Genomic DNA, 27187 nt, shown 5'->3' with positions numbered 1-27187 from the left:
CATGAACATTTATATATTACAGACTAAGAACACATAGTACTTCTCTCAGCAAATAAGTACTCCTTTATCATATTTTTCACAGATTGTGGTGGAGAGAAAGTAGGTCATTTGAGATCTCTAAATGTTCCACACTCAACTCCAAAATATTCATAGACTGACTTTAGTTCTGTGTACCAACTAGTATTTTCCCTGCATATTCTCTACCATTTAGAAAAATTAAATTGTTAAAGTCCTTCAGGATGTTTTTTTTTTTTTTTTTTTTTTATGGCTTAAAACAACAATTTATTATCAATTCTTTTGCTTCACGTGACTGGGGTGTTGAGACAGCTAAAGGGTCCAAAACAGCCTCACTCACGTAACCGGCAATTCGTGTTCGCTGCTGGCCGGGAACTTGATTGAGGCTGTTGGTCGGGTGCCTTGGTACTTCTCTACTGGTCCTTTCCACATTATTGCTTGAAATTCCTCACGGTATGGCGGCTGGATTTCAAGAAGGAGTGTTCCAATAGCTGTAGATAGCTTAAGGTTCAGCCTTGGAAGTTACCAGTATTACTTCTGTATTCTTTTGAACAAAACATCATAAAGCCAGCCCAGATTCAAGGGGTGGGAAAACAGACTGCATTTTGCAATGGTAGGATTTCAAAAGAATTTGTGTCCCATCTTTAATTTTGGTCAATCTAAACATTATTTTAGAGGTTACACTTGAATTTCATACTTGTACTTAACATTACAGATTTCTAACAAAATCCAAAATCGGTAAAAAAAAAAAAAAAAAAAACTCAGAATGCATTGCCTTCCTTCCAAATGTCCTCTTCCCAGCTCCTTTGTTGTTGTTGTTTAGTATTCTGGTTCCATCTTATTTATAAAACCTGAGACTTTAAGTATAATTTTTTTTACAATAAAAACTTACTTAGATTTACCATCATGTTTTACCAAAAGCTTTGCTGACCATTTCACCTTGCATTCCACCTCTCCCTCACGGGTTCATCTTCCTTCTTGTCGAAGTGCACCTTTTAATAATTCTTTCCGTGAGAACTTGTGAGTAGTAAACTATTAATCTTTTTTTTTTTTTTAAACATCTTTATTGGAGCATAATTGCTTTACAATGGTATGTTAGTTTCAGCTTCACAACAAAATGAATCAGTTATATATATACATATGTTCCCATATCTCTTCCCGCTTGCGTCACCCTCCCTCCCACCCTCCCTATCCCACTCCTCCAGGTGGTCACACAGCACCGAGCTGATCTCCCTGTGCTATGCGGCTGCTTCCCACTAGCTATCTACCTTACGTTTGGTAGTGTATACATGTCCATGCCTCTTTATTGCTTTGTCACCGTTTACCCTTCCCCCTCCCCATAGCCTCAAGTCCATTCTCTAGTAAGTCTGTGTCTTTATTCCTGTTTCACCCCTAGGTTTTTCATAACATTTTTTTTTTCTTAAATTCCATATATATGTGTTAGCATACGGTATTTGTCTCTCTCTTTCTGACTTACTTCACTCTGTATGACAGACTCTAGGTCTATCCACCTCATTACAAATAGCTCAATTTCGTCTCTTTTTATGGCTGAGTAATATTCCATTGTATATATGTGCCACATCTTCTTTATCCATTCATCCGATGATGGACACTTAGGTTGTTTCCATCTCTGGGCTATTGTAAATAGAGCTGCAATGAACATTTTGGTACATGACTCTTTTTGAATTATGGTTTTCTCAGGGTATATGCCCAGTAGTGGGATTGCTGGGTCATATGGTAGTTCTATTTGTAGCTTTTTAAGGAAGCTCCATACTGTTCTCCACAGTGGCTGTATCAATTTACATTCCCACCAACAGTGTAAGAGGGTTCCCTTTTCTCCACACCCTCTCCAGCATTTATTGTTTCTAGATTTTTTGATGATGGCCATTCTGACTGGTGTGAGATGATATCTCATTGTAGTTTTGATTTGCATTTCTCTAATGATTAGTGATGTTGAGCATTCTTTCATGTGTTTGTTGGCACTCTGTATATCTTCTTTGGAGAAATGTCTATTTAGGTCTTCTGCCCATTTTTGGATTGGGTTGTTTGTTCTTTTGTTATTAAGCTGCATGAGCTGCTTATAAATTTTGGAGATTAATCCTTTGTCAGTTGCTTCATTTGCAAATATTTTCTCCCATTCTGAGGGTTGTCTTTTGGTCTTCTTTATGGTTTCCTTTGCTGCGCAAAAGCTTTTAAGTTTCATTAGGTCCCATTTGTTTATTTTTGTTTTTATTTCCATTTCTCTAGGAGGTGGGTCAAAAAGGATCTTGCTGTGATTTATGTCATAGAGTGTTCTGCCTATGTTTTCCTCTAAGAGTTTGATAGTTTCTGGCCTTACATTTAGGTCTTTAATCCATTTTGAGCTTATTTTTGTGTATGGTGTTAGGGAGTGATCTAATCTCATACTTTTACATGTAGCTGTCCAGTTTTCCCAGCACCACTTATTGAATAGGCTGTCCTTTCTCCACTGTACATTTCTGCCTCCTTTGTCAAAGATAAGGTGACCATATGTGTGTGGGTTTATCTCTGGGCTTTCTATCCTGTTCCATTGATCTATATTTCTGTTTTTGTGCCAGTACCATACTGTCTTGATTACTGTAGCTTTGTAGTATAGTCTGAAGTCAGGAAGCCTGATTCCTCCAGCTCCATTTTTCGTTCTCAAAATTGCTTTGGCTATTCGGGGTCTTTTGTGTTTCCATACAAATTGTGAGATTTTTTGTTCTAGTTCTGTGAAAAATGCCAGTGGTAGTTTCATAGGGATTGCATTGAATCTGTAGATTGCTTTGGGTAGTAGAGTCATTTTCACAATGTTGATTCTTCCAATCCAAGAACATGGTATATCTCTCCATCTATTTGTATCATTTTTAATTTCTTTCATCAGTGTCTTATAATTTTCTGCATACAGGTCTTTTGTCTCCTTAGGTAGGTTTATTCCTAGGTATTTTATTCTTTTTGTTGCAATGGTAAATGGGAGTGTTTTCTTGATTTCACTTTCAGATTTTTCATCCTTAGTGTATAGGAATGCCAGAGATTTCTGTGCATTAATTTTGTATCCTGCTACTTTACCAAATTCATTGATTAGCTCTAGTAGTTTTCTGGTAGCATCTTTAGGGTTCTGTATGTATAGTATCATGTCATCTGCAAACAGTGACAGCTTTACTTCTTCTTTTCCGATTTGGATTCCTTTTATTTCCTTTTCTTCTCTGATTGCTGTGGCTAAAACTTCCAAAACTATGTTGAATAAGAGTGGTGAGAGTGGGCAACCTTGTCTTGTTCCTGATCTTAGTGGAAATGCTTTCAGTTTTTCACCATTGAGGACGATGTTGGCTGTGGGTTTGTCATATATGGCCTTTATTATGTTGAGGAAAGTTCCCTCTATGCCTACTTTCTGCAGGGTTTTTATCATAAATGGGTGTTGAATTTTGTCAAAAGCTTTCTCTGCATCTATTGAGATGATCATATGGTTTTTCTCCTTCAATTTGTTAATATGGTGTATCACGTTGATTGATTTGCGTATATTGAAGAATCCTTGCATTCCTGGAATAAACCCCACTTGATCATGGTGTATGATCCGTTTAATGTGCTGTTGGATTCTGTTTGCTAGTATTTTGTTGAGGATCTTTGCATCTATGTTCATCAGTGATATTGGCCTGTAGTTTTCTTTCTTTGTGACATCCTTGTCTGGCTTTGGTATCAGGGTGATGGTGGCCTCGTAGAATGAGTTGGGGAGTGTTCCTCCCTCTGCTATATTTTGGAAGAGTCTGAGAAGGATAGGTGATAGCTCTTCTCTAAATGTTTGATAGAATTCGCCTGTGAAGCCATCTGGTCCTGGGCTTTTGCTTGTTGGAAGATTTTTAATCACAGTTTCAATTTCAGTGCTTGTGATTGGTCTGTTCATATTTTCTATTTCTTCCTGATTCAGTCTTGGCAGGTTGTGCCTTTCTAAGAATTTGTCCATTTCTTCCAGGTTGTCCATTTTATTGGCATAGAGTTGCTTGTAGTAATCTCTCATGATCTTTTGTATTTCTGCAGTGTCAGTCATTACTTCTCCTTTTTCATTTCTAATTCTATTGATTTGAGTCTTCTCCCTTTTTTTCTTGATGAGTCTGGCTAATGGTTTATCAATTTTGTTTATCCTTTCAAAAAACCAGCTTTTAGTTTTATTGATCTTTGCTATCGTTTCCTTCATTTCTTTTTCATTTATTTCTGATCTGATTTTTATGATTTCTTTCCTCCTGCTAACTTTGGGGTTTTTTGGTTCTTCTTTCTCTAATTGCTTTAGGTGCAAGGTTAGGTTGTTTATTCGAGATGTTTCCTGTTTCTTAAGGTAAGATTGTATTGCTATAAACTTCCCTCTTAGAACTGCTTTTGCTGCATCCCATAGATTTTGAGTCGTCGTGTCTCCATTGTCATTTGTTTCTAGGTATTTTTTGATTTCCCCTTTGATTTCTTCAGTGATCACTTCGTTATTAAGTAGTGTATTGTTTAGCCTCCATGTGTTTGTAGTTTTTACAGATCTTCTCCTGTGATTGATATCGAGTCTCATAGCGTTGTGGTCGGAAAAGATACTTGATACAATTTCAATTTTCTTAAATTTACCAAGGCTTGATTTGTGACCCAAGATATGATCTATCCTGGAGAATGTTCCATGAGCACTTGAGAAAAATGTGTATTCTGTTGTTTTTGGATGGAATGTCCTATAAATATCAATTAACTCCATCTCATTTAATGTATCATTTAAAGCTTGTGTTTCCTTATTTATTTTCATTTTGGATGATCTGTCCATTGGTGAAAGTGGGGTGTTAAAGTCCCCTACTATGAATGTGTTACTGTCGATTTCCCCTTTTATGGTTGTCAGTATTTGCCTTATGTATTGAGGTGCACCTATGTTGGGTGCATAAATATTTACAATTGTTATATCTTCCTCTTGGATCGATCCCTTGATCATTATGTAGTGTCCTTCTTTGTCTCTTCTAATAGTCTTTGTTTTAAAGTCTATTTTGTCTGATATGAGAATTGCTACTCCAGCTTTCTTTTGGTTTCCATTTGCATGAAATACCTTTTTCCATCCCCTTACTTTCAGTCTGTATGTGTCTCTAGGTCTGAAGTGGGTCTCTTGTAGACAGCAAATATATGGGTCTTGTTTTTGTATCCATTCAGCCAATCTGTGTCTTTTGGTGGGAGCATTTAGTCCATTTACATTTAAGGTAATTATCGATATGTGTGTTCCCATTCCCATTTTCTTAATTGTTTTGGGTTTGTTATTGTAGGTCTTTTCCTTCTTTTGTGTTTCTTGCCTAGAGAAGTTCCTTTAGCAGTTGTTGTAGAGCTGGTTTGGTGGTGCTGAACTCTCTCAGCTTTTGCTTGTCTCTAAAGGTTTTAATTTCTCCATCAAATCTGAATGAGATCCTTGCTGGGTAGAGTAATCTTGGTTGCAGTTTTTTCTCCTTCAACACTTTCAATATGTCCTGCCACTCCCTTCTGGCTTGCAGAGTTTCTGCTGAAAGATCAGCTGTTAACCTTATGGGGATTCCCTTGTGTGTTATTTGTTGTTTTTCCCTTGCTGCTTTTAATATGTTTTCTTTGTATTTAATTTTTGACAGTTTGATTAATATGTGTCTTGGCGTATTTCTCCTTGGATGTATCCTGTATGGGACTCTCTGTGCTTCCTGGACTTGATTAACTATTTCCTTTCCCATATTAGGGAAGTTTTCAACTATAATCTCTTCAAATATTTTCTCAGTCCCTTTCTTTTTCTCTTCTTCTTCTGGAACCCCTATAATTCGAATGTTGGTACGTTTAATGTTGTCCCAGAGGTCTCTGAGACTGTCCTCAGTTCTTTTCATTCTTTTTTCTTTATTCTGCTCTGCAGTAGTTATTTCCACTATTTTATCTTCCAGGTCACTTATCCGTTCTTCTGCCTCAGTTATTCTGCTATTGATCCCATCTAGAGTACTTTTAATTTCATTTATTGTGTTGTTCATCGTTGCTTGTTTCATCTTTAGTTCTTCTAGGTCCTTGTTAACTGATTCTTGCATTTTGTCCATTCTATTGTCCATTCTATCTCCAAGATTTCGGATCAACCTTACTATCATTATTCTGAATTCTTTTTCAGGTAGACTGCCTATTTCCTCTTCATTTGTTAGGTCTGATGGGTTTTTATCTTGCTCCTTCATCTGCGGTGTGTTTTTCTGTCTTTTCATTTTGCTTATCTTACTGTGTTTGGGGTCTCCTTTTTTGCAGGCTGAAGGTTCGTAGTTCCTGTTGTTTTTTGTGTCTGTCCCCAGTGGCTAAGGTTGGTTCAGTGGGTTGTGTAGGCTTCCTGGTGGAGGGTACTAGTGCCTGTGTTCTGGTGGATGAGGCTAGATCTTGTCTTTCTGGTGTGCAGGTCCACGTCTGGTGGTGTGTTTTGGGGTGTCTGTAGACTTATTATGATTTTGGGCCGCCTCTCTGCTAATGGGTGGGGTTGTGTTCCTGTCTTGCTAGTTGTTTGGCATAGGATGTCCAGCACTGTAGCTTGCTGGTCGTTGAGTGAAGCTGGGTGCTGGCGTTGAGATGGAGATCTCTCGGAAATTTTTGCTGTTTGATATTATGTGCAGCTGGGAGGTCTCTTGTGGATCAGTGTCCTGAAGTTGGCTCTCCCACCTCAGAGGCACAGCACTGCCTCCTGCTGCAGCACCAAGAGCCTTTCATCCACAGGGCTCCTTAATTTGGGATGATTGGTTGTCTATTCAGGTATTCCACAGATGCAGGGTATATCAAGTTGATTGTGGAGCTTTAATCCGCTGCTTCTGAGGCTGCTGGGAGAGATTTCCCTTTCTCTTCTTTGTTCTCACAGCTCCCAGGGGCTCAGCTTTGGATTTAGCCCCGCCTGTGCGTGTAGGTCGCCGGAGGGCGTCTGTTCTTTGCTCAGACAGGACGGGGTTAAAGGAGCCGCTGATTCGGAGGCTCTGGGTCACTCAGGCCCGGGGGTAGGGAGGGGCACGGAGTGTGGGGCGGGCCTGCGGCGGCAGAGGCCGGCGAGACGTTGCAGCCTGAGGCGCGCCTGTGCGTTCTCCCGGGGGAGTTGTCCCTGGATCCCGGGACCCCGGCAGTGGCGGGCTGCACAGGCTCCCCGGAAGGGCGCGTGGCCAGTGACCTGTGTTCGCACACAGGCCTCCCGGTGGCGGCAGCAGCGGCCCTAGCCACGTCCGTCTCTGGGCTCCGCACCCCTAGCCGCGGCCCGCGCCCGTCCCTGGAGCTCTCTCAAGCAGCGTTCTTAATCCCCTCTCCTCGTGCACCAGGAAACAAAGAGGGACGTAAAAGTCTCTTGCCTCTTCGGCAGTTCCAGACTTCTCCCCGGACTCTCTCCCGGCCAGCCGCGGTGCACCAACGCCCCGCAGGCTGTGTTCACGCCGCCAACCTCAGTCCTCTCCCGGTGCTCCGACAGAAGCCGGAGCCTCAGCTCCCAGTCCCGCCCGCCCTGGCGGGCGAGCAGACAAGCCTCTCGGCTTGCAAGTTCCGGTCGGCCCGATCCCCTGCGCTGGAATCTGTCCGCTTTGCCCTCCGCACCCCTGTTGCTGTGCTCTCCTCCGCGGCTCCCAAGCTCCCCCCCTCCGCCTCCCGAAGTCTCCACCCGCGAAGGGGCTTCCTAGTGTGTGGACACTTTTCCTCCTTCACAGCTCTCTCCCGCTGGTGCAGGACGCGTCCCTATCCTTTTGTCTCTGTTTAGTTTTTTCTTTTGCCCTACCCAGGTACGTGGGGGGGTTTCTTGCCTTTTGGGAGGTCTGAGGTCTTCTGCCAGCGTTCAGTAGATGCTCTGTAGGAGTTGTTCCACGCGTAGATGTATTTCTGGTGTATCTGTGGGGAGGAACGTGATCTCCGCGTCTTACTCTTCCGCCATCTTCCCGGAAGTCCCAGGATGTTTTTTAACCTTCATTTTTCATCCATAGAAAATCAGGTACTACTCATTTTTTTCTATCATTTTTAAGCTTCATAGGTTATTGAAAAACGTACATATTCCTTTGATTTTAGTTCTGGTGACAAGGAGAATTAAAATATAAATTCTCTTTCTGTGGGTTAACATCAGTTTATGAAAAATAAATTATTAAGATAAACATTTAAATATACATGGATAAATATTTTAAAATAACATTTGTTAAATGTTCAAACCAGTTCTTTAAGAGAAACTCCCCAGACAAAGTCATAAGTTTCCCGTCTTGTGCATGGAAAGGATTGATGAGAGATTGAAAGAGGTAGTATGATGAGCTAAGCACAGTGGAGACCAGTGATGATTTTCAAAATTAAAGTACTTTTAATAACATGTACATAGTTCTTAGTTTTCTATAGGTCAAGATATTATTTCATAACATGAATGTTAATTTAAATAACAGTAGCACCTCATTTTCTCAGTGTTTTTGGGAAATGAGATGCTCATATTTTTCATGTAACTGATGTTTGAGTTAAAATTCTCCTATCAACTGCAGTGCTTTACTCAGCATTTATTGTGGGGTGCAATCTTCCGTATAACTGAAGCTTATAAATTAAGTGTTCCGATTTAAACTACAGTAAAGAATATTTTAAACATTTTGGATGAACTCCTTTTAAAAAAGGATTATGCAGGGACTTCCCTGGTGGCACAGTGGATGAGGCTCCACGCTCCCAGTGCAGGGGGCCTGGGTTTGATCCCTGGTCAGGGAACTAGATCCCACATGCATGTCACAACTGAGAGTTTGCATGCCACAACTAAGGAGCCAGCGAACTGGACCAAAGGAGCCAGCCTACCGCAACTAAGACCTGGAGCAACCAAATAAATAAATAAACATTAAAAAAAAAAAAGGATTATACATTTCCCTACCTTATTTAAAAAAACTCTACGTAGTATAATATAATCCTTATCAGTGACTTTACTCTGGATCTGTTTCCGTGAATATACCCTGTGTAGTGGTTGCCCTTGGAGACTCTTGAGGCATAGAGCTGTTTGCTACATGGCCTCAGAAGATTGTGTGTTTGGAGTTCTTGGTCTGTTTTTGCATTTACTGTCTCCTCCTACCAAGTTAGCTGTTATTTCTTGCAACTCTGCCTGTTTCTACCAGCTTTTTTCTTTGTGCTTCTCATCCTGACTTGCTCATTATAATTGGTTGTGAACTAGGAAAACAGAGAAGTAATTTTATTTATTTTTTTGTTAAAAAAAAAAAAGTCACTGAGAGGCCTGAGTTCAGTGAGTGAGCTTTAGCACTCTGAACTTCTTAACATTCTGGTTGCTGAATAATCGGGAAAAAAATGATCTATTCCTGTGTTTAAGCAGGGTGGAGGCTTTGCAAATATGTGAAATATTACTGAGTATTATTGGTGGTATAAACCTCTAAATAACTTTAAATTCAGTGACTTACTTTCCTTGTTACTATTGATATTTGCTTGAGAATGCCCTTTTAAGACTGTTCATACCTTGCCTCTCGTGATTATATTTTTGGCTAAAGCTCTTTTAGTCATGCTTTACATAGTAGAACTTTGGGTTGGGACTTTGAGCAACATTACCTGAACTGTATTGCTTCGGAGCAGATTCAGTATCATTTCTAAAGATTCTTAGAGCCCTAGTAGTAGGTTTTCACAATGGAGGTAGGATGATCATCTTACCAGTCGGAGGTAGGCTTCTCAGCATTCACAGAAGGTCATTATCTCTTCCCCTAGCTTAACTGGGTTCATATTCAACTGACAACAGAGAATAGCTCTCCCCTACATGTTTATTAGAGGGTATTATCTTCACTGCTGACTGATAAATGTCAGAAGTCAGGTGAGAGATGTGATATTGAGGGGGGAGATATGTGAAGCTTATCCACTATTATATGCAGTCTTACAGGTTTATAAAATGTATCTCTGGATCAGTCCAGATCATCAGAGAGCAGTTGAGTATGTAGACTGCATTGCTTTGCTCTCTCCTATCCCAGTTGCTTTTGCCCCTCTCGTGCATTGATAAGATTCCATCAGCCTACATTGAGGGTCAGCAGAAGAAGCAATTACAGAGGATCTTCTTGAAATTGTTGTCAAGAACATTGTTTATTATGTCAAAAAGTATCTTCTTTGTGAAGATTTTTATGAGAAGTATCTGTCTTTTTTTAGTGCCAAGAATTGTAACTTTAGGTAGTTGATTTATTTATATCTACTGGGCATGAATGTGTAACTGACAACTTCTCTTTTTCTCATACAGCTATTAGAAGTCTTAGTGTTAAATCTGTGGCCAACCTCTAAAACACGTGTAGAGCATCATAGTGATGTATCAGTATTTAGTCTCATTTCTAGCTACAATTTTTCTGTATGCATATAAGTCAATTTTTATTGACTTATATGCATACAGAAAAAAAGTACACACAGCATAGGTGTATAATGAATTGTTTTTGCAAAGAGAACACAACATTGTAACCAGCACCTAGGTCAAGGAAAAGAGCATTACCCCGAGGAAATGAAATCACTATGTCAGAAAGGTATCTGCACCCGCATGTTCATTGCAGCATTATTTCCAGTAGTCAAGACATGGAAGCAACCTAAGTGTCCATCGATAGATGAATGCATAAAGAAGATGTGGTACATAGATACACAATGGAATATTACTCAGCCATAAAAAAGACGGAAATCCTGCCATTTGCCACAGCATGGATAGATCTTGAGGGCGGTATGCTAAGTGAAGTAAGTCAGAGAAGGACAAATACTGTATGATCTCACTTATATGTGGAATCTTAAAAAAATCATACTCATAGATACAGAGAACAGATTGGTGGTTGCAAGAGGCAGGGGGGTGGAAGGTTAACAGAAGGGTGAAGGTGGTCAAAAGGCACAAACTTCCAGTTTTAAGATAAATAAGTTATGGGAATGTAATAATAATAATAAAAGAGAGTATTACCCAAATCCCCAGAAACCTCTTCCTTGCCTTCTTTCATACTACTCCTATGAAGGGTAACCATTCTCCTAGCTCTCAACACAGTTGTATAGTTTTGCCTTTTTCTGAATTTGAATGTGTTGGGTCTTTGTCGCTGCACGCAGGTTTTCTCTAGTTGTGTTGAGCGGGGGCTACTGTTTGTTGCCTTGCGCGGGCTTCTCATTGTGGTGGCTTCTCTTGTCGCGGAGCATGGGCTCTAGGTGCTCAGGCTTCAGTAGTTGTGGCTCGCGGGCTCTAGAGAGCAGGCTTAGTAGTTGTGGAGCACGGGCTTAGTTGCTCCGCGGCATGTGGAATCTTCCCCCACCAGGGATCGAACCCCTGTCCCCTGCATTGGCAGGCGGATTCTTAAACACTGTGCGACCGGCGAAGTCCATGTACCTTTTTCTATTTAGCTTATTTTGCTCAACATTATGTGTGTGAGAGTCACCCTTTTTCTTGCACGTAACTGTAATTTGTTAATTTTCATTGCTGTATCTTTTTCCATTGTATGAATATACCGCAGTTTATCCATTCAGCCTAATGGACATTCGAGTTGTTTTCACTTTTTGACTATTACTAATTGAATATTCATGAATATGTATTTTGGTGAATATATGTACATATTTCTGTCAGATATATACTTATGAGTGGAGTTCCTGGGTTATATGGCATGCATATGTTCAGCTTCAGTGGATATAACAGTTTTCCAAAGGCGTGGTACCAGTCTGCATAGTAGTGAGCAGTGTACAGTTGACCCTTGAACAATGCAGGGGTTAGGGGTTCTGACCCTCAGCGCAGTCAAAAATCTGCATATAACTTTACAGTGGGCCCTTTGTATCGGTAGTTCTGCATTCTCAGATTCTACCAACCGGTGATTGTGTAGTGCTGTATTTATTGGAAAAAAATCTGCGTAAAAGTGGACCTGTGCAGTTCAAATCCATGTTGCTCAGTGGTCAACTGTAGAAGAATTCCAGTTGCTCTACATGCTCACCAACCCTTGAAGTTTTGTATTTCCCTGATGTCTATTGAAGTTAAGCACCTTTCCATAAGTCTGTTGTCCATTTGGAGAGTCTCTTCTGTGAAGTGCCAGTTCAAGTCGTTTATCATCTGGAATATCTGACTTTTTGTTTGTCTGATGTGTAACTCTTTGCACGTTCTGTGTGGGTCTTTTGCTGGATATATTTAAGGCAAGCATCTTTTCCCATTTGGTGGCTTGATTTTTCATTCTCTTTGCAGTGTATTTTTATGAATAGAAGTTCCTAATTGTAAAGTAGTCCATAACTTTCCTTCATGGGTTGCTTATTGTGACCTGAAATTGGCAGTAATGCAAATATTATTCTATTTTCTTCTAAAAGATTTATTGTTTTGCTTTTTTACATTTATATCAACAATCTACCCATACTTGATTTAAGTATTTACCTTAGGAAAATCAGTTTGACCTGTTCCCATTTATTAAAAAGACCATGCTTTCCCCACTACACTCAAGTGTCACATTTATCGGAAGTCAGGTGACTGTTCTGGACTCCCTCTTGTGTTCCATTAGTCTATTTGTCTGTCCTTGAGCTAATATCATACTGGCGTAATAACTATAACTTTATAATATATCTTGATGTTTGGTAATGTAAGTTCTTCAGCTTTGTTGTTCAATATTGTCTGTTCTTGGGCTTTGCAAACTAGATTTTACAATCAGCTTGTCAATTTCCATTAAAAAATCTGCTGGATTTTTATTAAGATTGCACTTAATCTATAAATCAGTTTTTGGAATTGTCATTTTTATGAGACTTAAATGCAATCCATGAATATACTATATCCATCCCTTCATATATTTAACTATTCTGAAATTTTTCTCGAAGATGTTTTGTAGTTTTGAACATATACATGTTATATCTCTTTTTAGATTTGTCCTTCCATATTTGATATGTCTGTATTATTATAATAGATCGTTTAAAAACTTTTTTGGGCTTCCCTGGTGGCACCGTGCAGGGCACATGGGTTTGATCCCTGGTCCGGGAAGATCCCACATGCCACGGAGCAACTAAGCCCGTGTGCCACAACTACTGAGTCCGCACTCTAGAGCCTGCGTGCCTAGAGCCTTTGCTCTGCAACGAGAGAAGCCACCGCAATGAGAAGCCTGTGCACCGCAACAAAGAGTAGCCTCCGCTTGCCGCAACTAGAGAAAAGCCCCTGCGCAGCAACGAAGACCCAACGCAGCCAAAAATACATAAATAAATTTATTAAAAAAAAAAAAACCTTTTCATTTTCTTTCTTTTTTGCTGATACATAGACATGGAATTTACCTTTTAAAATACTGGTCTTGTAATCTAGCAATTTTACCAGATTTACTTATTAAATCTAATAGATTTTCTGCAGTTTTTTGTTTGTTTATTTGTTTTAGCATTCTGAGTACATTGTCATGTCTTGTGCCTGTTTTATTTCTTCCCTTTTTAAACTTTATGTCTTTTCTTTTTTGTCTTACTGCACTGGCTAGGACCACAGTATTACAGAAAGCATTAATAGTTTTACCTTTAAGTAGGATGTTTGCAGTAGGTTTTTTTTTAGTTCCCTTCTACTTGTAGATTGCTGAGAATTTTTATCATAAGTGGATTCTGAATACTCTGTTAACAAATATTTTTTCTATCCAGATGAACGTATGATTTCTCTCCTTTTTTCTTTTTATGTAGTGAATTACATTGATTGACTTTTTAATGCTAAACTACCCTGGAATAAAAAAACTGGGTTGTGCTGTATTATCTTTTTTACATATATTTACATTCAATGAGTTGATATTTTATTTGGGATTTTTGCATATTTGTTCATGAAAGTGATTGGTCTGTGATTGTTCTTTCTTATAGTTTCCTTGTCTCGGTTTGTCGTTAAAATTATCTGACCTTACAAAACAAGTTGGGAAATGTTCTTTTGTGTTCTGTAGAAGAATTTGTGTAAGATTAATATTATTTCTTTCTTAAACTTTTGGAAGAATTCACCAGGGAAGAAATCTGAACCGCAAATTGTCTTTGTGGGAAGTCGTTTAGTAACAGATTCAATTTATTTAATAGATACTGAACAATTGAGATTTCCTGTTTCTTCTTTTATCAGTTTCAGCGAGTTCTTCAAGGAATACACCGATTTCATGTATGTTATCAAATTTAAACTTAAAACTTTTCTTAATATCCTCTTAATATCTTTCTATTGTTTAAAAATCTGTAGTCATTTTCCATTTTTCTCTCCTGATATTGGTAATCTCTGTTTTTCCCATGTTTTTTTTTCTTACTCGGAGTATATAAATTTTATTAATATCTTCAGAGAACCAGCCTTTGGCTTTGTTAATTTCCTCTGTTGTATATTTCTTAATTTATTGATTCCTCTTCCTGTCTTTATTTCCTTCCTTCCACTTTTTTTAAAGTTCATTTTCTTTTTCTAATTTGAGATGGGAGTTTAAATCATTGTTTTTCAGCCTTTTTCATCTTTCCGTTCTATACATTCTAAGACTGCACATTCCCTTGTTTGACATTGCTTTGAGATAGCAAACAAGATTTAAAATTTGTATCTTCACTATTAATTAGTTTAAAATGTTTTCTACTTTCTGTTGGGATTTCTTTTTTGACTCATGGGTTATTTTAAAAGATATTGTTTAATTTTCAGACAGCTGAGGATTTTCTATTTTTAGTTATTGAATTCTAACTTAATTCCACTGTGCAGAGAATATTCTAAAAGATTTTAAAGTTTTGAATTTTTATTTATGCTTTTATGATGCAACATATGGTTAATTTTGATAAATATTTTATATGCATTTGAAAAGAATATAAACAGCCCTCTGTATCCACTGGTTCCACATCCGCCTATATGGAGGTCCAACTTTAAGGGACTTGAGCATCTGTGGATTTTGGTATCCTCAGGGGTCCTGGAACCAATTCCCCACAGTTATCAAGGGACGACTGTATGCTGTCATTGTTGATTGCATGTATGCCAATTAGGTCTAGTATGTTAATTGTGTTTATATCTTCTGTATCCTTACTAATTGTTTGTGTGCTTAGCCTGATATTAAGAGAGATGTGTTAAAGTCTATCTCTGTGAGTGTAGATTTGTCTTTTTCTCCTCTTAGTTCTGTCATATTTTTAAAAATTTATTTTCTTTATTATTGTTATTATTTTTCTTTGGCTGTGTTGGGTCTTCGTTGTGGCATGCGGGTTTCTCTCTAGTTGCGGCATACGGTTTTTCACTCTTTAGTTGTGGCGCATGGGCTCCAGGGTGCATGGGCTCTGTAATTTGCGGCATGTGGGCTCTCTCGTTGAGGTACACGAGCTCAGTAGTTGTGGTACGTGGGCTTAGTTGCCCCGCGGCATGTGGGATCTTAGTTCCCCACCAGGGATGGAACCTGGGTCCCCTGCCTTGGAAGGTGGATTCTTTGCCAGTGGACCACCAGGGAAGTCCCTGTCATTTTTTTGTTGTTGTTGTAAGTATTTTGTTGCTCGATTACTAGGTGGGTGCAGATTTAGAATTGTGATCTCTTCCTAGTGATTTCATTCCTTTGTTACCATGAAATGTCCTTCTTTATCTCTAATACTGTTCCTACCTTAAAGTCTATTTTTTCCCTGCTATTAACGTAGTTAAAACAGCTTTCTTGTTGTTAGCATTTGTATGATGTACTTTTTCCATTCTTTTTTTCCCCTTAATATTTATTTATTTATATAGGCTGTGCCAGGTCTGCATTGCAGCATGTTTAGTTGCAGTATGTGGGATCTTTTAGTTGTGGCATGTGGACTTCTTAGGTTGCGGCATGCATTCAGGATCTAGTTCCCAACCAGGGATTCAACCTGGGCCCCCTGCATTGGGAGCGTGGAGTCTTACCCACCGGACCACCAGGGAAGTCTCTACTTTTTCCATTCCTAAATTTCAGTATTTCTGGGTCCTTAAATGTAAAGTGTCTCTTGTAGGCAGGATAGAATTGAATTTTGAATTTTATCTAGTGTTTTATTTAGAGTATTTAGCCCACCTCTAATGTTATTACATTTGGGTTTATGGCTACCATTTTACTATTTATGTTCACTTTTTCTCTCTTCTTGTTTTGTTATATATCAGTATTTTTTATTATTTCATTTATTCCACATAGAGTTTTTCTCTCTATGAACTTGTTGATCATATATTCTTTTCTGTTTTCTATACAGTGGACCCTTGAACAATGTGGGGGTTGCGATGCTGATCCTCCACAAGTCAAAAGTCCACGTGTAACTTTGCAGTCAGACCTCCATACTTGTGATTCTGCAGCCACAGATTCACCCAACCGTGGATCATATACTACTGTAGTATGTATTTATGGGAAATAAATGGTCCATGTATAAGTGGACCTCTGCAGTTCAAACCTGTGTTGTTCAAGGGTCAACTATTCATATATTTGGTTTCTATCCTTTGGGCAGTTACCCTTGATTTATTACATATAATGCAAATTTAAATTTTATTGCCTCTCCAGTAGTGTTAGAACCATTTATCCCCGCTCATCCTAAAACATACTTTTAAATAAATATGGCTCTCATTATGCTGTAATCTAATTATCTTTTTGTCTCCTATTAGATTGTGCATTTCTCAAGTCCAGGAATCATAGTTTATTCAGCATCTGTTTTATTCCCAGCATCTAGTATGTAGTGGGCATGTTTGTCAAATGAGGTAATTCTCCCTAACTAGTGAAGAATAATAGCAGTGGACATTTCCAAAATAAGGTTGAAGGTGAATTAAAGAACCATCCTCACTTATTTTTAAACAGTCACCCTAGGGACTAATCTCTAATGATAGTAGAGTTTTAAACATCTAATAGCTTTAGACTCACAGATATAGAGAACAAACTAGTGGTTACCAGTGGGGAGAGAGAAGGGAGGAGGAGGGGCAATATAAGGGCAGGGGATTAAGAGGTATAAACTATTAGGTATAAAATAATCTATAAGGATATATTGTACAACACGGGGGAGATAGCAAATATTTTATAATAACTATAAATAGAATATAACCTTTAAAAACTGAAAACAAATAAAAAGCTTTCAAATTTGAAAAAATCTAATAACTTCAGTAGTAGAATTGTCTATCTAGTTACTGGATAACTTACCTATGTTAAAATATATTACTTGAATATTTTCACTTGTCATTGAGTAAAGAAGAATTGGGTTCCAAAGGGATATGTGATCCAAGTGTACAGTGAAAGTATTCTTTATTAAAATGATTTTAATTGGGAGTTATTTCATATAAGAAGTCAAATGAGATATTTTAAGATGAGAAATTTTCTTGGTTTGAATACTTTGTAATTTTAAATAAATTTTTTAAAATTGTCCTTTTTTTTGAAGATAGTGCTTCAATGTTATTTTTCATGTTGTGCAATCTTGCTCTCATCAGTCTGCTTATATAGCAGGACAAGATGTTAATAATATACTATCTCAGCCTTAAGGTACCTAGATTAACAATTCTATTTTGAAAGAAATTTTGACAGTAGAGGTGGGGAAAATATTTTAAAATATACTTCTCTCCCTTTTTTTGATTTTTACATTGAGCAAAAGTTAAAAAAATGGTAAACACTGCCAAAATAGACTTTTGAGTTTCACAGTATATATTCCAGATGGTTGGAACTTTTTTATTCTGTGTTTCAATAAAACTTTATTTACAGAAACAGGCAACTGGTTGGTTTTGGCCTGTGGACAATCGTCTACAGACTGCTGCTAAATGGATCTATGAAAAGTATTTTTTTCTCCTTACCAAGGAATTTAAAGTATAGAAAAAAATAAAGGGGAAAATACACATGATGGTTGGGATTTCTTAACTTGCATAAAACTTGAAAAAAGAAGGCAAATTGCTGATTCAAAAAGATTTGGGGGGGGTTCTTTTTTTTAAAATTTAATTTAATTTTATACAGCAGGTTCTTATTAGTTATCCATTTTATACATATCAGTGTATACATGTCAATCCCAATCTCCCAATTCATCCCACCACCACCCCCACCGCCACTTTCCCCCCTTGGTGTCCATACATTTGTTCTCTACGTCTGTGTCTCAATTTCTGCCCTGCAAACGGGTTCATCTGTACCATTTTTCTAGGTTCCACATATATGCGTTAATACACGATATTTGTTTTTCTCTTTCTGACTTACTTCACTCTGTATGACAGTCTCTAGATCCATCCACAACTCTACAAATGACCCAATTTCGTTCCTTTTTATAGCTGAGTAATATTCCATTGTATATGTGTACCACGTCTTCTTTATCCATTTGTCTATCAATGGGCATTTAGGTTGCTTCTATGACCTGGCTATTGTAAATAGTGCTGCAATGAACATTGGGGTGCATGTGTCTTTTTGAATTATGGTTTTCTCTGGGTATATGCCCAGTAGTGGGATTGCAGGGTCGTACTTCTATTTTTAGTTTTTTAAGGAACCTCCATACTGTTCTCCATAGTGGCTGTATCAATTTACATTCCCACCAATAGTGCAAGAGGGTTCTCTTTTCTCAACACCCTCTCCAGCATTTGTTGTTTGTAGATTTTCTGATGATGCCCATTCTGACTGGTGTGAGGTGATACCTCATTGTAGTTTTGATTTGCATTTCTCTAATAATTAGTGATGGTGAGCAGCTTTTCATGTGCTTCCTGGCCATCTGTATGTCTTCTTTGGAGAAATGTCTATTTAGGTCTTCTGCCCATTTTTTTGATTGGGTTGTTTGGCTTTTTTAATATTGAGCTGCATGAGCTGTTTATATATTTTGGAGATTAATCCTTTGTCCGTTGATTTGTTTGCACATATTTTCTCCCATTCTGAGGGTTGTCTTTTCACCTTGTTTGTAGTTTGCTTTGCAAAAGCTTTGAAGTTTCATTAGGTTCCATTTGTTTATTTTTGTGTTTATTTCCATTACTCTAGGAGGTGAATCAAAAAAGATCTTGCTGTGATTTATATCATAGAGTGTTCTGCCATGTTTTCCTGTAAGCGTTTTATAGTGTCCGGTCTTACATTTAGGTCTCTAATCTATTTTGAGTTTATTTTTGTGTATGGTATTAGGGAGTGTTCTAATTTCATTCTTTTACATGTAGCTGTCCAGTTTTCCCAGCACCACTTATTGAAGAGGCTGTCTTTTCTCCATTTTATATCCTTGCCTCCTTTGTCATAGATTAGTTGACCCTAGGTGCGTGGGCTTTCTATGCTGTTCCATTGATCTATATTTCTCTTTTTGTGTCAGTACCATATTGTCTTGATTACTGTAGCTTTGTAGTATAGTCTGAAGTCAGGGATTCTGATTCCTCCAGCTCTGTTTTTTTCCCTCAAGACTGCTTTGGCTATTGGGGTCTTTTATGTCTCCATACAAATTTTAAGATTTTTTGTTCTAGTTCTGTAAAAAATGCCATTGGTAATATGATAGGGATTGTATTGAATCTGTAGATTGCTTTGGGTAGTATAGTCATTTTCACAATATTGATTCTTCCAATCCAAGAACATGGTATATCTCTCCATCTGTTTGTGTCATCTTTAATTTCTTTCATCAGTGTCTTATAGTTTTCTGCATACAGGTCTTTTGTCTCCCTAGGTAGGTTTATTCCTAGGTATTTTATTCTTTTTGTTGCAGTGGTAAATGGGAGTGTTTCCATAAGTTCTCTTTCAGATTTTTCATCATTAATGTATAGGAATGCAAGAGATTTCTGTGCATTAATTTTGTATCCTGAAACTTTACCAAATTCATTGATTAGCTCTAGTAGTTTTCTGGTGGCATCTTTAGGATTCTCTGTGTATAGTATCATGTCATCTGCAAACAGTGACAGTTTTACTTCTTCTTTTCCGATTTGGATTCCTTTTATTTCTCTTTCTTCTGATTGCCGTGGCTAGGACTTCCAAAACTGTGTTGAATAATAGTGGCGAGAGTGGGCAACCTTGTCTTGTTCCTGATCTTAGAGGAAATGCTTTCAGTTTTTCACCATTGAGAATGATGTTTGCTGTGGGTTTGTCTTATATGGCCTTCATTATGTTGAGGTAAGTTCCCTCTATGCCCACTTTCTGGAGAGTTTTTATCATAAATGGGTGATGAATTTTGTCAAAAGCTTTTTATGCATCTATTGAGATGATCATATGGTTTTTCTTCTTCAATTTGTTAATATGGTGTATCACATTGATTGATTTGCGTATATTGAATCCTTGCATCCCTGGGATAAATCCCAGTTGATCATGGTGTATCATCCTTTTAATGTGTTGTTGGATTCTGTTTGCTAGTATTTTGTTGAGGAATTTTACATCTATATTCATCAGTGATATTGGTCTGTAATTTTCTTTTTTTGTAGTATCTTTGCCTGGTTTTGGTATCAGGGTTGATGGTGGGCTCATAGAATGAGTTTGGGAGTTTTCCTTCATCTGCAATTTTTTGGAAGAGTTTGAGAAGGATGGGTGTTAGCTCTTCTCTAAATGTTTGATAGAATTCACCTGTGAAGCAGTCTGGTCCTGGACTTTCGTTTGTTGGAAGATTTTTAATCACAGTTTCAATTTCATTACTTGTGATTGGTCATATTTTCTGTTTCTTCCTGGTTCAGTCTTGGTAGGTTATACCTTTCTAAGAATCTGTCCATTTCTTCCAGGTTGACCATTTTATTGGCATAGAGTTGCTTGTAGTAGTCTCTTAGGATGCTTTGTATTTGTCTGGTGTCTGTTGTAACTTCTCCTTTTTCATTTCTAATTTTATTGATTTGAGTCCTCTCCCTCTTTTTCTTGATGAGTCTGGCTAATGGTTTATAAAGTTTGTTTATCTTATCAAAGAACCAGCTTTTAGTTTTATTGATCTTTGCTGTTGTTTTCTTTGTTTCTATTTCATTTATTTCTGCTCTGATCGGTTTCGTTTGTTCTTCTTTCTCTAGTTCCTTTAGGTGTAAGGTTAGATTGTTTATTTGAGACTTCTTGTTTCTTGAGGTAGGCTTGTATTGCTCTAAACTTCCCTCTTAGAACTGCTTTTGCTGCATCCCATAGGTTTTGGATCATTGTGTTTTCGTTGTAATTTGTCTCTAGGTATGTTTTTTTTTTTTAATTAATTTATTTATATTTATTTTTGGCTGTGTTGGGTCTTCGTTTCTGTGCAAGGGCTTTCTCCAGTTGCAGCAAGCGGTGGCCACTCTTCATTGTGGTGCGTGGGCCTCTCACTGTCATGGCCTCTCCCATTGCGGAGCACAGGGTCCAGATGCACTGGCTCAGTAATTGTGGCTCATGGGCTTAGTTGCTCCGCGGCATGTGGGATCTTCCCAGACCAGGGCTCGAACCCGTGTCCCCTGCATTGGCAGGCAGATCCTCAACCACTGCGCCAACAGGGAAGCCCTCTAGGTATATTTTGATTTCTTCAGTGATCTCTTGGTGATTTAGTAACGTACTGTTTAGCCTCCATGTGTTTGTGGTTTTTTTACTTTTTTTTCCCTGTAATTGATTTCTAATCTCATAGCATGGTGGTCAGAAAAGATGCTTGATATGATTTCAGTTTTCTTAAATTTACTGAGGCTTGATTTTTGACCCAAGACGTGATCTATACTGCAGAATGTTCTGTGTGCTCTTGAGAAGAAAGTGTAATCTGCTCTTTTTGGATGGAATGTCCTATAAATATCAATTAAATCTAGCTGGTCTATTGTGTCATTTAAAGCTGTGTTTCCTTATTAATTTTCTGTTTGGATGATCTCTCCATTGGTGTAAGTGAGGTGTTAGAGTCCCCCACTATTATTATTTTACTGTCGGTTTCCTCTTTTATAGCTGTTAGTAGTTGCCTTATGTATTGAGATGCTCCTATGTTGGGTGCATATATAGTTATAATTGTTATATCTTCTTCTTGGATTGATCCCTTTATCATTATATAGTGTCTTTCCTTGTCTCTTGTAACATTCTTTATTTTAAGGTCTTTTATGTGATATGAGTATTGCTTCTCCAGCTTTCTTTTGATTTCCATTTTCATGGAATATCTTTTTCCATCCCCTCACTTTCGGTCTGTAGTGTCCCTAGGTCTGAAGTGGGTCCCTTGTAGACAGCATATATATGGGTCTTGTTTTTGTATCCATTCAGCAACCCTGTGTCTTTTGGTGGAGCATTTAATCCATTCACATTTAAGGTAGTTATCAATATGTATGTTCCTATTACCATTTTCTTAATTGTTATGGGTTTGTTTTTGTAGGTCCTTTTCTTCTCTTGTGTTTCCCACTTAGAGAAGTTCCTTTAGCATTTGTTGTAGAGCTGGTGTGGTGGTGCTGAGTTCTCTTAGCTTTTGCTTGTCTATAAAGCTTTTGATTTCTCCATTGAATCTGAATGAGATCCTTTCCAGGTAGAGTAATCCTGGTTGTAGGTTCTTCTCTTTCATCACTTTAAATATATCATACCACTCCCTTCTGGCTTGTAGAGTTTCTGTTGAGAAATCAGCTGTTAACTCCTATGGGAGTTCCCTTGTATGTTATTTGTCATTTTTCCCTTGTTGCTTTCAATAATTTTTCTTTGTCTTTAATTTTTGCCAATATGATTACTGTGTGTCTCGGCATGTTTTTCCTTGGGTTTATCCTGCCTGGGACTCTCTGCGCTTCCTGGACTTGGGTGGCTCTTTCCTTTCCCATGTTAGGGAAGTTTTCGACTATAATCTCTTCAAATATTTTCTCTGGTCCTTTCTCTCTCTCTTCTCTTTCTGGGACCCCTGTAATGCGAATGTTGTTGCGTTTAATGTTGTCCCAGAAGCCTCTTAGGCTGTCTTCATTTCTTTTCATTCTTTTTCTTTATTCTATTCCGTGGCAGTGAATTCCACCATTCTGTCTTCCAGGTCACTTATCCGTTCTTTTGCCTCAGTTATTCTGCTATTGATTCCTTCTAGTGTATTTTTCATTTCAGTTATTGTATTGTTCATCTCTGTTTGTTTGTTCTTTAATTCTTCTAGGTGTTCTTTAATTCTTCTAGGTCTTTGTTAAACATTTCTTGCATCTGCTCGATTTTTCCCTCCATTCTTTTTCCAAGGTCCTTGATCATCTTCACTATCATTATTCTGAATTCTTTTTCTAGAAGGTTGCCTATCTCTGCTTCATTTAGTTGTTTTTCTGGGGTTTTATGTTATTCCTTCATCTGGTACAGAGTCCTCTGCCTTTTCATTTTGTCTATCTTTCTGTGAATGTGGTTTTCCTTCCACAGGCTGCAGAATTGTAGTTCTTCTTGCTTCTGCTGTCTGCCCTTTCGATTTGGGGGGTTTCTGATGTGAAATATAAGAAAAGAAATAAACCTTCTTTCTAATGAACATATACCTGAATACTGTGCTCATTATCATCCATAGTCACTATTTTACATTACATTTGGGGTGGACTGTATCATATCTCCTTGTTGATTATTAACGGTAGGTATTATATTAATGGCAGAGGATCATTACCCCCACACCTTGGTAAAGACTGATAGTGATAATAATATATTATAAGGAATCCTGTAAATTTGGTTTGAAGTAGTGGAAAGAATTCTCTCTTACAACTTGGATACTTATGTTCTTTTAAAAAATATCACTCTTATGAATGACTGTATACTTTTCTGAACCCCTTTTAGTTTAGGTTTTTTTGGCTGTTTTGGGTCTTTGTTGCTGCGCGCAGGCTTTCTCTGTGGCAAGCGGGGGCTATTCTTTGTTGCGGTGCGTGGGCTTCTCATTGCGGTGGCTTCTCGTTACAGAGCACGGGCTCTAGGCACGTGGGCTTCAGTAGTTGTGTCATGCAGGGTCAGTAGTTGTGGCTCGCAGGCTCTAGAACGCAGGCTCAGTAGTTGTGGCTCACTGGCTTAGTTGTTCCACGGCATATGGGATCTTCCCAAACCAGGGCTCGAACCTGTGTCCCCTGCATTGGCAGGTGGATTCTTAACCACTGTGCCACCAGGGGAGTGCCCCCCCTTTAGTTTTGAAATGTGATGATGCTGTATGCTTTTATGTACTTCACTTATCTTAAGGTATAATTCCATGTAAAGGGATATAACAATATAGATAAGAAAATCTGGTTTTTGTGAAATGATTTTTTTTCTGAAGCATGTTTGATAAATGGTTAAGATTACATAAGCTTGTTGTAAAGAGATGGGAATACATTTCTTTCCTACTCGATTGCTCTGTGTATATGGGACTATATCTGTGTATATTACTAATGCAGGGCCTAAGTATTAAAGGTGAATTTTCATTCTTTAAATAGTTTCTTTCCAGTAAAGAGTGTACATATTTAACACAGTAAGTTATTTTGGCCTGCAAGAAAATTCTTTTTTTATTATTGAAGTGTAGTTGATTTACAATATTGTGTTAGTTTCAGGTGTGCAGCACAGTGATTCAGATATATATATATTTAGATATATATATTTGTATATGTATCTATATATAGATATATACGTATTACTTTTCAGATTGTTTTCCCTTATAGGTATTACAAAATATTGAGTATAGTTCCCTGTTCCCTGTGCTATACAGTAGGTCCTTGTTGGTTATCTATTTTATATATAGTAGTGTGTATATGTTAATCCCAAACTCCTGATTTATCCCTCTGCCCACCCCCTGTTCCTCTTTGGTAACTGTAAGTTTGTTTTCTATGTCTGTGAGTCTCTTTCTGTTTTGTAAATAAGTTCATTTGTATGATTTTTTAAAAATTTCATATATAAACAATATCATACGATATTTATCTTTCTGTGTCTGGCTTACTTCACTTAGTATGATAATCTCTAAGTCCATCTGTGTTGCTACAAATGGCATTATTTCATTCTTTTTTATGGCTGAGTATATTCCATTGTATATACATACTACAACTTCTTTATCCATCCATCGATGGACATTTTGGTTTGCTTCCATGTCTTGACTGTTGTAAATAGTCAAGTAAATAGTGCTGCTATGAACATTGGAGTGCATGTATCTTTTTGAATTATGGTTTTCTGAGGATATATGCACAGGAATGGGATTGCAGGATCATGTGGTAGCTCTATTTTTAGCTTTTTAAGGAAAAGTAATTTTATTTTTGACTTTATTGTCACATTTTTTGCTTTTAACTATTTGTTGTTACAATTATGTTACAAACTTATGAGCTGTGGAAGGAATTGATATGGGTGTAATGAATATTGTTTTAAACGTAGTTTTGGTAACCATCTCACCTTTCTTGGTATGTTTCCAAAGGGCAAAAGGTAGTTCCTGCTTTAAGTTTGATGGTTTTAGTCACATTTTTTCTTATTTCTAAGCTAACAAAAATTTCCTTTGGACATTGAAGGTGGGAAAGAAAATCTTTTAAGAGAGAGACATTTCAAAAACCACACTTAATTAAAAGACCCTTTCATGTAAATTTTTGACTTTTTAATTCTTATGTAAAAGCTGTTACTTAGACTTGATTTGGTATTTTTAGACATTCATCAAATTGTCATTTCATTATTTTAAAATCAGTCCTTTTTGGGAAATAGATGACTAATATTGTCATCATTATCAGGAAATAGCTCAGCATCTGTGTGGTGTTTTTTGGATGTATTGAAATTCTTTTTACAGGTTTGGTTTTTATAGCATGTCTTAGTTACTGTGTTATGGAGGAAAAGCTTCTCACTCTTCTGGCATGATGGAACTAGCCACATGACTAGAGAAGTAGATGTTGAGTGGGAAGACCTGGCTAGCTAGAAGTAAAACATGGACTCTAAGGAACTAATTTGCCTTCTGAAGTTTTGATTTGTGTTGACAGGAGGAGAGTAGGCTATAAATGATAAAGCAATGCTGGGAAACATTATTTTTCTTCATTATTAACCTTGTTAAAATAGAAATTATTTAAAAAGCTTTCTCACCCTTAAAATAGCTTCATGCTTAGAAATAACAGAAATTGTGTCTAATGATATGCTTTGGGATATTTGCACCTTTGTTTTAGTTTTTAGCCAGATACTGAGTTACAAGTAATATAGTGCTCTGAGGTTCACCATTTTAGGTTTTCATCATGCAGATAGTGTCTTCTAGAGGAGACGATGCACTAATAACATGATAGAAAGGCATGTTTTATTGACTACTGATTGATCTGTACATGGCTCTTGATGCTACAGAGATATATGTTACTCTCCATGGCTTTTCCTTCCTATTACATTTACAAAGAAGAAAATTTCTTAGGTGATTTTGTGTTATTCCTGGAGGACAGTAGTGGCTAAAATCTTACCAGGCTGTTACAGGTGGAAATTGAGTTCTATCCTAGCTCGTTTTGATGAAATAAACACTCTATTATTTTTATCTTTAAATGTCGTTTTCAGTTCATTTCACCTATGTGCTTACTATCTTAGATGCCATGCTTTTTTGAAGTGGTAGATTACTCCTACCTCGGGTGTGATTGCAGAGTTAGATTTCCCATTCCGTTCTATCTGTTAAAGATTAGAGGGAAACATTCAGAAGTTTCCTTCTTTTTAGGTCAAAGGTGGAGGTGGAGACTGTGTGGTTTTTGTTTATTCATTTTAGGAACACTTAGCGTTTCATTCTTTTACTGAATAAGAACGTTATACTTATTTATTCTTATTAGAAGTTTGCTGCAGATTGGCAGCACTTTTCTAGTGTATTGTCAATGAAAAGGGCATAGGACACAAAAATGAATTCTTAGTATTGCTAATGTTCTAAATTACAGTGTAGTAAATAAATACGTTTGACTGTTTTTTTCCATTTCCCTATACATAATAACTGGCAGTGAGAGAGTTTTTAATGTTTTGACAAAAATTTGTAAAGGGCACAGAGTAATTGTAATTCTTTCCATTGATTATTGGGATCACTTTGCATGATTTCAGCTTGCACAGTCATTTTTATGTGCAAAGGGAGGACTGCCTGTATTTTAGACATTACTCAGTTCTAATATAGTAGTAAATGTTGATAGATATAACTCATATAAACAAATCTCTTTATATTTGCGTTTATACTTGTCTCCTATATTTTTTTGTCCTGATTGAATAAGCATTGCCAATAAGCCTAAAACCTAAGGAACAATTTATACTCCTTTATCTCCCTCATAGTTTACATTTCTAATGATTTAACAACTCTCATCGTTATCCCCTTCTCTTCATACCCTATTGATTGTCTTTACTTAGGCACTCACATATCACCCTTCATAGGCTATGACTGTAAAGGGATGGTATGGTTATAAAGGGATAGCATGAGGGAAATGCTAGGGGCAACAGAACTGTTCAGGATCCGGATTTTGGTGGTGGTTACAGGAAGGGTATACATGTTAAAAATCATAAACTTCCTTTTTGTCTTGCTGTGACGTTGGCCTTTAAATGTTCTTTGCCACGCCTTCAAAATAGATCTTAAAAATAAATCAACAAGT

The 27187-nt window shown here is 37.5% G+C and overlaps 1 protein-coding gene across 4 annotated transcripts in view; it reads left to right on the top strand.

The window, feature by feature from the left end:
* RUNDC3B (RUN domain containing 3B) overlaps positions 1 to 27187 on the top strand; it is a gene marked incomplete at its 5' end in the record, with an annotated part of 155298 nt that overhangs the window by 3259 nt on the left and 124852 nt on the right. The gene's annotated exons all lie outside the window — the stretch shown is intronic.

Source organism: Grampus griseus (assembly GCF_964374135.1).
Source record: "Grampus griseus genome assembly, chromosome: 9".
Classification (NCBI taxonomy): domain Eukaryota; kingdom Metazoa; phylum Chordata; class Mammalia; order Artiodactyla; family Delphinidae; genus Grampus; species Grampus griseus.
The sequence above is the reverse complement of the archived record's forward strand: the minus strand, read 5'-3'. Positions and strand labels throughout refer to the sequence as shown.